Raw genomic sequence first — 12,273 nt, forward strand, 5'->3', positions numbered from 1 at the left:
GTCAGAAAGTTCTTGTAGAATTCTTTCATTTCTTTTAAGTCTCAAGTCTCTTTCTTCTTCCAACCATGTCATTTCCAGGTTTCTATCTTTGATGTCACTGATTCTTTCCACCATCTGGTCAACTCTACTACCTAAGCTGGCTATTTCATTCTTCATTTCTTCTATTGAGTTCTTAATCTCCAGAAATTCTATTTGGTTCTTTTTAAAATTTCAATCTCTGTGGTAAAATGTTCATATTGTTCTTTGATTGTGTTTCTGAGTTCATTAAACTGCCTTTCTGGGTTTTCTTGCATCTCGTTGAGTTTTCTGAGAACTGCAATCTTGAATTCTCTGTCATTTAAGTCACATATTTCCATATCTTTAAGTTCCTTTTCTGGAGCCTTTTTACTTTCTTTCTGAGCTGTCTTGTTGCCTTGGTTGTTCATGGCAATTACTGATTTATTATTTCTCCTCCTAGACATCTACAGGAGTGGCTTCTGCAACAGGTTGATAGGAAGAGGTCTTTCTTTTGTTTTTCAGTACCTGTTGGTAGAATGTTTTATTTTCTCTCCAACTGCAGCCTTTTATTGTCTCTCACACGGTAGTGGTATGTTTTCTCTGCAGTATTCCAGCTTCTCCCACAATTGGGGATTCCCTGGGAGACGGGCTTCTCCTCTGTTACTAGTTTGCCTGAGTCACGGTGCAGTGTCCGTGTGGGTATTCGGAGAGCTTTTGAAGTTCCAAAGCTCTTCCTGGACCAGATTCAGAGCCCATATGTTTCAGCAGTTCTGTTTACTCCTGCAGGGATCTGCCCAGATAGGTGGGGCCAGGGGCAGGGTGAGTTGTGACAGGTGGCTCAGAGCAATGGCGGCAACAACCACCACAGCCCGTCCTGCTTCCACAGCTCCCTCCCCTTTGCCAGAACTAGTTGGGCTGCAAATCTTTGTCTGCAGTCCACAGTTCTCAGAACAGCAAAATTCTGTTCTTTCGATCTGACACTGCTATTATTTTGCTTCTAGCACCGGACAGGTAGGGGCGGGGCGAGTTCTGGGAGGGTAGGGAGGGGGCGACTAGTCTCAATGCCTAACGCTTCGGTACTCTGCTCGGCAGTGAGTACTGAAATCACCGTTTTCAGCCTTCTTCCCTCAGTCTTTTTTCCGAGGTCTCTGCCATGAGCATTGGTTTATGTGCTGTCCCCTCAGCCCTGGGGGCCATAAACGGAGCCCTAACAGTCCAAGTTCTTCCCTCTCCCGCAGTCGTGGCAGTTCCGGGACACAGCGAGCTCAGAGAACTTAGCTAGGTCTGTGTCCTGCGCCCACGCAGCTCCATCTCTGCACTTCTCCCTTCCCACCTCCTCCCCCGCTTGCGCAATTCACCCACCTTTAGGTGAATTCAGTAGTGGGCCTCTTCGTCTTGCCTGTCTGCTGTGCAGGGAGTCCTTTGTGGAGTTATAGTTGTTCGATTAGTTGTAAATTCCAGGCGAGATTTACAGAGGCTCACCTCATGCCTTCATTTTGATGACGTCTCCCCAACTTTGTTCTTGTTTTTCAAGATTGCTTTGGCTATCTGGGGTCTTTTCTGATTCCATATAAGTTTTAGGATTATTTTTTCTAGTTTTGAGAAGAATGCCATTGGTATTTGACAGGTATTGCATTGAATCTAGATATTGATTTGGGTGATATTGACATTTAAACTACATTAATCATTCCAATCCATGAGCATGGTATATCCTTCTATTTATTTGTATCATCTTCAATTTCTTTCATCAATGTCTTATATTTTTTAGAGTACAGGTCTTTTACCTCCTTGTTTAAATTTATTCCTAGGTATGTTATTCTTTTTACGGGAATGTTTTCTTGTTTTTTCTTTTCTTTTCTTTTGACTGGGGATTACTTTCTTAATTTAGCCATCTGATTGTTCATTATTAGCATATAGAAATGTGATGGATTTCTGTATATTAATTTTGTATTCTGCTACTTTATGGAATTCATTCATTAGTTCTAATAGTTGTTTGGTAGAATCTTTAGGGTTCTGTGTATATAGTATCATGTCATCTGCAAATAGTGACAGTTTTACTTCTTCCTTTTCAATGTTGATGTCTTTTTTCCCCTCTTCCTCCTCCTCCTTCTCCTCCTCTTCCTCCTCCTTCTTCCTCTTCTTCTTTTTGTCTGATTGATGTGGCTATCACTTCCAACACTATATTGAATAATAGTACTGACAGTGGGCATTGTTATGTTTTTTCTGATCTTAGAGGAAAAGCTTTTGGCTTTTCACCATTGAGTATGATGTTAGCTCTGTGTTTGTCGTATATAACCTTTATTATTTTGAAGTAAGTTCCCTCTGTACATACTTTCTTGAGAGTTTTTATCATAGATGGATGTTGGATTTTATCCAATTCTTTTTCTGCATCTATTGAGATGATTGTATAATTTTTATCCTTGCTTTTGTTAAAGTGGTGTATTACATTAATTGATTTTCAGATACAAAACCTTTCTTGCATCTGTGGGATAAATCTCACTTGATCATGGTGTATAATTCTATTAATGTATTGTTGAATTCAGTTTGCTAGTATTTTGTCAAGAACTTTTGCCTTTACCTTCATCAGGGATATTGGCCTATAATTTTCTTCTCTTTCTTTTTCCTTTCTTCCTTCCTTCCTTCTTTCCTTCCCTTCCTTCCTTCCTTTTTTTCTTTTTTTTTTTTTTTGTGTTGTCTTTGGTCTTGATATAAGAGTAATGCTGGCTTTGTAGAATGAGTTTAGAAGAGTTTCTTTCTATTCAATCTTTTGGAAAACTTTGAGGAGAAGTATTAATTCTTTAAATATTTGATAGAATTCACTTGTGAAGCCATCTGGTCCTGGACTTTTTTTTTTGTTGGGAGTTTTTTGAGTATTGCCTTAATTTCATTGGTAGTAATTTGTTCAGATTTTCTGGGTTTTTTTCTTTCCTGGTCCATTCTTGGAAGGTTGTATGTTTCAAGAAATTTATCCTTTCTTGTAGGATTTTTTGGCATATGATTATTAATAACATTTTTAAATGATTTTTTTAAAGAATCATATTTCTGTGGAATCAGTTGTACTCCCTTTTCTTTCATTTGTGATTTTATTTATTTGGAGTCTCTCTTTTTTTCTTGATAGGTCTGGCTAAAGCCTTGTCAATTTTGTTTATCCTTCAAAGAACCAGCTCTTAGTTTCATTAATCTTTGCTTTTATTATTATTTTTTTTTTGCCTCTATTTCAATTATTTCCACTTTGTCTTTATTATTTCCTTCCTTTTACTTACTTTGGGTCTTGCTTGTTCTTTTTCTGATTCCTTTAGCTGTAAATTTAAGTTGTTTATATTTGGCATTTTTCTTGTTTCTTGAGGTAAGGCTGTATCACTATGAACTTCCATCTTAGAAATGCTTTTTCTGCATCCCATAAATTTTGGAATGTTGTGTTCTCATTTTCGTTTGTGTTAATGTAGTTTTTTGTTTCCTCTTTGATTCATTTGTTTAGTACATGTTGTTAAGTATCCACATGTTTGTGTTTTTTCCAGTTTTCTTCTTGTAGTTGATTTCTAGTTTCATACCATTGTGGTTGGAAAAAAATGCTTGATATGATTTCAATCTTCTTGAATTTATTGAGACTTGTTTTGTGATCACTCATATGTGATCAGTCTTGGAGAATGTTTCATGGGCATTTGAGAAGAATGTGTATTCTGCAGTTTCTGGATGAAGTGTTCTGAAAATATCTATCAAATTTATCTGGCCAAATGTGAGATTTAAGGCCATCATTTCCTTATTATTTTGTGTCTGGATGATCTATCTATTGATGTAAGTAGGCTATTGAAATTCCCTACTACTATTGTATTTCTATCAATGTTTTCTTTCATGTCTGTTATTATTTGCTTTATATAGTTAGGTGCTCCTATTTTGGGTGAATAGATATTTATGATTGTTATATCTTCTTGGATTAACCCCTTTATCATTATATAATGCCCTTCTTTGTCTCTTTTTACAGTTTTTGTTTTTAAGTCTATTTTGTCTGATGTAAGTATTGCTACCCATGGTGGCCCATTTGCTCAGTGATTAGACCGCAGTGCTCATAACACCAAGGTCGCCAGTTCGATTCCCACATGAGCCAGTGAGCTGTGCCCTCCACAACAAGACGGAAAAAAAGAAAATGACTTGACCTGGAACTGAACTACGCTCTCTACAACTAAATTGAAAACAACGGCTTGACTTGAAGCTGAGCTGCGCCCCCCCACAACTAGATTGAAAAAAACAACAATGACTTGACATGCAGCTGATGGGTCCTGGAAAAACACCCTGTTCCCCAATAAAAATTTTTTTTTTAAATGTATTGTTATCCCATCTTTCTTTTTGCTTCTATTTGCATGGAATATCTTCTTCCATCCCTTTAGTTTTAGTCTCTTTGTCTTTCTATCTGAAGTGAGTCTTGTAGATGTAGACAGTATGTAGGCAGCATATTGATGGGTCTTTTTTTTTTAATCCATTCAACTACTGTATGTCTTTTGATAAGAGCATTTAATTCATTTACATTTAAAGTAATTATTATTTTTATAAATTAAAGTTTATTGGAGTGACAATTGTTAGTAAAGTTACATAGATTTCAGGTGTACAATTCTATAATATATCATCTATACATCACATTGTGTGTTCACCACCCAGAGTCAGTTCTCTTTCCATCACCATATATTTGATTTTTTTAAAAGTAATTATTAATAGGTATATATTTATTGCCATTAATTGTTCATTGTTTTTTGGTTGTGTTTTGTAGTTCTTCTTTTTTTTTTCTTGTTCTCTTTATCTCTTTACTTTTGGTTTGCTGTTTTTCTTCAGTGTTTTGTTTGTTTCCTTTCTCTTTATTTATTTATTGTGTGTGTGTGTGTGTGTGTGTGTGTATTTTTTGTAAATTTCTGGTTTGCAGTTACCATGAGGTTAATATATATCCATGTATATCTATAGAGGTATGTTTTAAGCTGATAGGCATTTAAATTCAAATGCATTCTAAAAGCACTACATTTTCACTTCTCCTCCCTGCTTTATAATTTTTTTGGGGTAGAATTTTATGTTTTTATTAACACAAATATGATGTGCATACAAGCTGTTTATTCATTTTCTTTGCTGCGTAGCTAGGCATGGGGATTGGTGACTCTCATATTCTGCTGGGCTACTCTTTCCACAATGGCTTTGCAGTTTTCTGAGGAGATGTGAGCAGTCTCAACACAGTAAGATTTGTTGCACATCAGCAGCACGTCAAGCTTTTTGATACTGTGGACCAGGACTTCTGAAAGCTGTAGGGAAGCATGTGCTTGGTTTTCGTGTTGTTCCCATAACCAATGGTGGGCATCAAGATCTGGCCCTTGAACCTTCTGTGCACCTTATTTTCAATGCCGCTGGGTTTCTACCAGTTATGCCTAATTTTGACACATCAGTTTGACTAGCGGTGGATAAACTTCTTGGTCCTCTTTTTGACAATCTTGGGCTTTATGAAAGGTCTGAGGGCAGCCATGATGCCAAGTAGGAGATGGCTGCCATCTCTGTAGGTAGAACCAGGAAACAGCCTGCTTTATATTTTTGATGTCATATTTTATATCTTTTTGTTTTGTGTGTCCCTTCACTATTCATTGTAGTTATAGTTAATTTTGGTACTTTTGTTTTTTAACCTTCATACTAGCTTTCTAAGTGGCTGATTCACTGTGTTAATTCTATATTTGCATTTCCCTGTAAAATTTTTTTCTTTCATGTGTTTTCTTATTTTTGGTATGGACTTTTCTACATAAAGAAGACCCTTTAACATTTCTTGTAAAGCTAGTTTAGTGGTGAATGAGCTCTTAGATTTTGCTTGTCTGGGAAATTGTATCTTTCATGTATTCTGAATGACAACTTTGCTGTGTATTCTTGCTAGTAGACTTTTTTTTTCCCTTTATCGCTTTCAATATATTGTACCATTCCCACCTGGCCTGCAAAGTTTCTGCTGAGAAATCAGCTGCTAACCTCATGGGGTTTCCCTCATATGTGACTGTTTGTTTTCCTCTGAGTTACTTCAAAATTGTATTTTCATCCTTAACTTTTTCCATTTTAATTACAATAAATCTTCATGTGAGCCTCTTTGGGTTCATCTTATTTGGAACTCTCTGTGCTTCTTGGACCTGGTTGTCTGTTTTGTTCCCCAGATTAGAAAAGTTTTCAGACATTATTTCTTTTTTTCCCCCAGCCATTATTTATTTAAATACACTTTCTGCCCCCTTCTCTCTCTTTCCTCCTTCTGGGATCCCTATCCTGCAGATGTTAGTGCACTATGTCCCAGAAGGCCCTTATACAATTCTTGATTTTTTTAATTCTTTTTTCTTTTTGCTGTTCTGATTGGGTTATTTCCACTATTCTGTTTTCAAGGTCACTAATCTGTTTTTCTGTAATAATTTGCTGTTGATTCCTTTTAGTTGTGTTTTTAAATTTCAGTTATTGTGTTCTTCAGCTCTGATTGGTTCTTTATTATATTTTCTAACTCTTTATTGAAGATCTTGCTGAGTTCCTCTATTCTATTATACTTTCAAGTTGGTGAGCAACCTTATAACTGTTTCTTTTAATTTTTTATCAGGCAAATTACTTGTCTTTGTTTCATTTGTTTTCTTTTTACTTTTTCTGTGTTTTTTTTTCTTGTGCCTTCATTTGAAGCACTTTCCTGTCTTCTCATTTTGTTTGACTTTCTGTGTTTGTTCCTATGAAATACCTATCTCTCCAATCTTGACAAGTGATCTTGTGTTGAAGCAGCCTCTATGTGGTCTGTGTGCCATATGGTTTTGGCAGGCATGTTGGAGTTGGGACAGATACATGTGGTGCCTGGGGTGTCACTTGGCTAGAAGGAGTAGGTTCAGGGCATGACATCCTGGTGCCCATGGCAAGAATGGGATCAGTGCAGGGCAGCCCAGTGTGCTCATGTTTCAGTACCTTGGTGATCTGGGTGGAGTGGCCCTGCGGGCACATGTATTGCAGCTCCCTGGTTGTCTTGCTTTGCTCCAGGCAGGGCTGCCTGATGTGCATGCATGGAGCTCCCTGTTGATCTGATTGTCCAAGGCTGGAGTGGTGTCTGGCTGGGGCAACCCAGTGGATGCATACAGCAGTGGCTCAGCACCCAGTTGTACCCACTGAATCAAGCCCCAGGTGTGTGTGTGGGGGCTGTGCATGCATGCTATGGTACCCTGTTTTTCCTGATGGAAGTAACTCCAGAATGGATGACCAGGAAAGTTTTATGGTGGCCTTTCAGGTTGACTACAGCAGTAGGACAGAGGCCCCACCAGCACTATCCAAGTAGAGGAAGAATGTAAACAATGGTGCTCACCAGTTCTTCTGATCCTGGAGAGTATCCTCAGATCCCAGATGCACCCCCCCTCATTTGTTATGCAGAAGCTGTTCAATAGGCCCTCAGTTGTCTCAGGAGAAATTGCTCTAAATAGAGATGTACATTCAGTGTGCTCATTGGAGGGGTCAAGCTCAGTATCTTCCTATGCTGCCATCTTTGACCCACTTCCTTTTCTCATTTTAAGTTAAGAATCCTTTTATTTATTTTTGTTCTTTGGCTTTAGGCTAGTTCATCCCTTGGTTTTCATTCTGCCTAATTTGGTGGTGTGGAAGAGCAAGAGCAAAAACTTTGGGTGGCCCTAGCTCTGGGGAACCCTGGTCCTCACCACTGTCTCCTCTTATTAACTCCCTGGTCTCTGGTCTCCCTCAACCTTCCCACCACTCACCTTGCTGTGCACCCATATCTGAAGTGTAGACCTCAGATATTAAACTCTGCTCTCCTTCAGCCTCACCTTCATCTTTTCCTGGCCATTTGTTGTTTGCATTCTCCCCAGACTGACTCAGATCCAGGAATGTTCCTTTTGGAAGCTACTCCATCAGTGCTGTGCCAGCCTTATATGGAGAATCTACCTTGGCAAAGAGAAAACAATTATTGGCCCCCAGTATGGCCTGTACTCACCTTTTATTTCTTACCTACCAGCTCATCTCAGTGTCCATTTATATCTATGTTTCCCACTTGATTGTGAGCAACTAGAAGCATTGTGAACACATTGTAGGTGCATAATAGATGTTGGCTGAAAGAATAAATGACTTTTTTAATTAAAAAAGATGACCAATACCAGCATTTATTTTAAAAGAATAAATGTCCAGGGCAGTATTATTTGTGAGCCACAAATGAAAAACAAAATCAAACAAAACTGATAAGATAAAAGACAATCTTTACTTCATTACCTCATCTGTAAAATGGTTATATTTATTATGAGGAATATATATATATAGTCTCAACTACTTTTAGGGGTTCTGAACAGGCCTTCCCCAAATGTGGCACATTGTCCTGTGAATTATTTTGAGCTGAAGTTAATCAAGACCCTGCATGCTCATTAGAAAGTTTTACCTCCCCCTTAAAGTATTCAAATTAGAGATCTTGCCCATAATAAAAGTAATCACTAACAGTAACTTTATTTTTTGACCTATCTATATGGCAGGGCAAACTACTAATTACTGAACATTTGCTCTTCTTATCATCTTACAATGACTTTCCTCCCCTCTGAAGCCCCAAAGCACCTTAACTTATCCTTAGCTCAGAATGTCATATATACCTAACTTTTCCCTTGCTGTCTTTGAATCTTCATGTATGTGGCGTCTCTGACTCTCTCATGTATGTGGAGTCCCAATACTTATGTTTTTAATTCAATTTGGTCATTTTCTCTTGTTAATCTGTCTTACATCTATTTGACCAGCCAAAAGAATCTTGAGCGTAGAGGAAAGTTCCTTTTTCCCCGACACCCTACGCATACATATAAACCTATACATGCGTATGCGTGTGTGTGTGTGTGTGTGTGTGTGTTTAGAATGATGTTTGGCATACAGTCAATACTCAATAAATATTAAATATTGTAGATTAATATTTTATGGTTAGTGAACTCGTCTCTCTTGCTGGTCAGCTTCTTGACAGATTGAAATAAAGGGCATGCTTAGAATCATAGCCAGATAGACTCCAAAGGATCTTTAAAATTTGCCCACAAATACATAAACAGAGATGGTTTGCAGTTGTTTCTTTCCTCTTCTAGGGATGAAATAAGAGAGGAAAGGGCTATGTTACACCCTGGTCTACAGGCTGTCCCCCCCCAGGAGGTTCTTCTCATGATGTCTTGCCTGGTTACCTCTGATTGTGTGATGAACATTGCTTATGAAAAAATTTTTGTAGGAAAAAGTTGAGGCCTAAAAATGTTATTTTCTTCTAAAGATAATCTTCATTTCCTTTGGCTAGGTACTCATGGGCACTAACAGTCTTGGAGTTTAATCTAATTTCAATGGATTAAGCAACTTAATCCAGTTTTGTGGTTTGAGATTTTCTTAGCTACACAGATGACATGAAGCTGCAGAAAGCTGGTATAGTTCTTGTTTGCCCTTTCTCCTAGGGTAAGCCTTTGGGGTCCAGGTCAAAGGAATAAGTGATTTACCCATTTCCTAATCTTGGTGGCCTTGGATACTAAGTTTGTCCTTCCAGTCCCAAGAAACTGTCAAAAGCAATGGTTAGCTTTCTGGTATTCTCTTTCAGACAAGCAAACATCCCCACGACAGTACTGGAAGCAGAAGTCCTCTTATCTCTTAGATATCTTTTGTAACCATCCTTCCCATTCTATCTCCATCTTACTAACCAAGTCCATTTACCATCACCTCCCTCTTGAACCTCTCTCCTGTATAGTCTTTTAAGTTGTTTGACTGCATCCAACCTTGATCTTCTATAATTAGTTTGTCACTGCAACCAGTGAAGCTTTAGAAGCATAATTATTTCCAAATCAGCCACATTGATTTTCTTTCTTTTAGGTGCTCTCACCATGCATAGGTCCTTTGCACAGGCTCTGCCCTCTAATTAGGAGAAGGTTTTTACCCTTCCCTTTCTTATAAGTAGCTTCTACTCATCTTTACATATCAGCTCAATCTTCATGTTTTGAATAAGCCTACCCTGATCCTAGCAAAATCCCTCATTATAAGTTATCATAGCACCATGCATTTTCTTCTAGTCATTGCTGCTGTAGTGTTATTTGAAGAATAATTTGATTGTTGGCCTCCAAAGAGGAAACTCTTTTTTCTCTCTTTACTATTAAAGGAAAACTATTTCCTTTCTACTCAAAACCAGCACTTCTGACACCAAATATATGTTCATTTCTTTCCATACACCAACCAATTCTCCAACACCAGCTGGGTGTTCTATAATTCAGTTCAATTCTGACAATACTTACCTAGAGTTAGTGTCAAATTCCACAAGTTAAGGACTCAGTACCACAATACTACTCCAACTTCAGAGGCCAATCACAAGTCTGGATCTTCCGTACTTCTGACTGACCCACTATCTCTATAAACTGAGAGTTCCCAGAAACCCGTCTTTAAGTTTGATAATTTGCTTGGAATGGCTCACAGGACTCAGGAAAACAATTTACTTACTAGATTACTGGTTTATTATAAAAGGATACATCTCAGGAATAGCCAAGTGAAAGAGATGGACAAGGCAAAATATGCAGGAAGGAGTATGGAGCTTCTGTACCATTTTCAGACATACCACCCTGCCATCACCTCCATGTGTTCAATAACCTGGAAGCTCTCTGAATCCCTTCAGTTGGTATTTTTTAATGGAGGCTTCATTATGTAGGCACAATTATGTAAATCATTGAACATTGGTGACAAAACTCTACTTCAGTCCCTCTACCATCCCTTGAGGTTGGAGTTTGGGGGGTAAGGGAGTTGGGCAGGGGATGGGGCTGAAATTCCAACCCTCTAATTACATAGTCGTTTTCCTGGCAAACAGCTCCATGCTGAAGTTATCCAGGTGCTTCCAGCCACCAGTCATCTCATTAGCATACAAAAGACACATCACTTCTAAGATTCCAGGGTTTGGGGGAGATGTGTGCAAGGAAACTGGGAGAAAGACCAAATATTATTATATCACAATATCACAGCATCTCTCATTAGAATGTAAGCACCCTGAGGACAGAGGACTCTGTTTTGGCTCATTGCTGTATTCTCTGCATTCAGCACATTGCGTGGCACTTTGTGGTGCTCATAAATATTGCTGAATGCATGAATGAATGAGTGAATACCACCTGAAATGATACAGATACCTTCTTTTCTCCACTATCATGGTTTCTGTGTTTGAGAACCTGGTATCTGCAGTTCACAAGATCCAAACCACACAGCTCTGGGGGACTGCGTGTGTGGACTTTGATGTGAAAAGTGACTTCCACCCAACCAAGTTGGTGGTTTCTTTTGCTTGCTTGTTGATCTCATGAGCCTGCATCTGGCTGTGGGAAAGATCTTGTTAAGTGTCCTGATTCCATTGGTATCCTTGGACCCAATTTCGTCATTGGTTTAAAAAAAAAAAGTGGGTAGGGAGGACTATTTCCAATTATTTTACCATCTGAACTATCTCAGAGGAGAAAGGGGTGGGGAAACGAAAGTATTCTAAAGCCCTCATCATCCCTCTCTCCCCTTCCAATCTTTACCCATTCAAGCTCCCCAACCTCAAGGTGTCCTCTCTGAGGGAGAGTAATCTTTTCCTCTGATTATGCTGAGGGGCTTCTTCCCTTCTGCCCACCCCATTCTCACTTACAGTAGAAGTAAGTTCCATCCTTTTCCATTGCAAACCCAACATGTAGGTCTCAGACTTTCCCCTCAGGCCCTCACAGTGGGCAACACCTTTTTATTCTCACTGAATGTTCATTTAAAACTTCTTCCACTCCATTATGTAATACAGGCTTTCTCATTAAAGAACATTTGGAAAATGAAGACAAATAGAAGAAAACAAAGCCACCTAAGATTTCACCCCCTCGAAAAACCATGTCAAAACTTTTATGTATTTTCTTATAAGTTTTTTCATGCATTTAAAAAATATAGATATTTCAAAAATATAGTTGTAACCATACAGCACACTACATTTTACATTCTACTTTTTAAACTTGATGTTGTAAGGGAGGAAAAATAACTTCCCCTTTACCTATCTAGGTTCTGTGGCTGGGGCCCTCCTATTGAGACAGGTTAGTTAGTATATTGCTAGGTAGACAGGGGGTCCCTGGTGGAATAAACAAAAAGCAGCCATATCCTGAAACTCTAGGTCCTGGAATGTCTCCTTCACTCCAGGACAGAGACATGAGAATATGCCTTGAGGTTAATAAATAATCTCAAATCCCTTCTGGCTGGACAAAGGAACAGATCTGATAGACAGGAATGGGTTATTTGTTAATTCCTTCGGGATAGGCAAACAGGACAAAC

The 12,273-nt window shown here is 38.5% G+C and overlaps 1 pseudogene; it reads right to left on the reverse strand.

The window, feature by feature from the left end:
* Positions 1–5,090: 5,090 nt before the first annotated feature.
* Positions 5,091–5,521, reverse strand: LOC117015371 (60S ribosomal protein L32-like; annotated as a pseudogene).
* Positions 5,522–12,273: the final 6,752 nt, after the last annotated feature.

The sequence above is a fragment of the Rhinolophus ferrumequinum genome, chromosome 22, assembly GCF_004115265.2.
Source record: "Rhinolophus ferrumequinum isolate MPI-CBG mRhiFer1 chromosome 22, mRhiFer1_v1.p, whole genome shotgun sequence".
Classification (NCBI taxonomy): Eukaryota; Metazoa; Chordata; class Mammalia; order Chiroptera; family Rhinolophidae; genus Rhinolophus; species Rhinolophus ferrumequinum.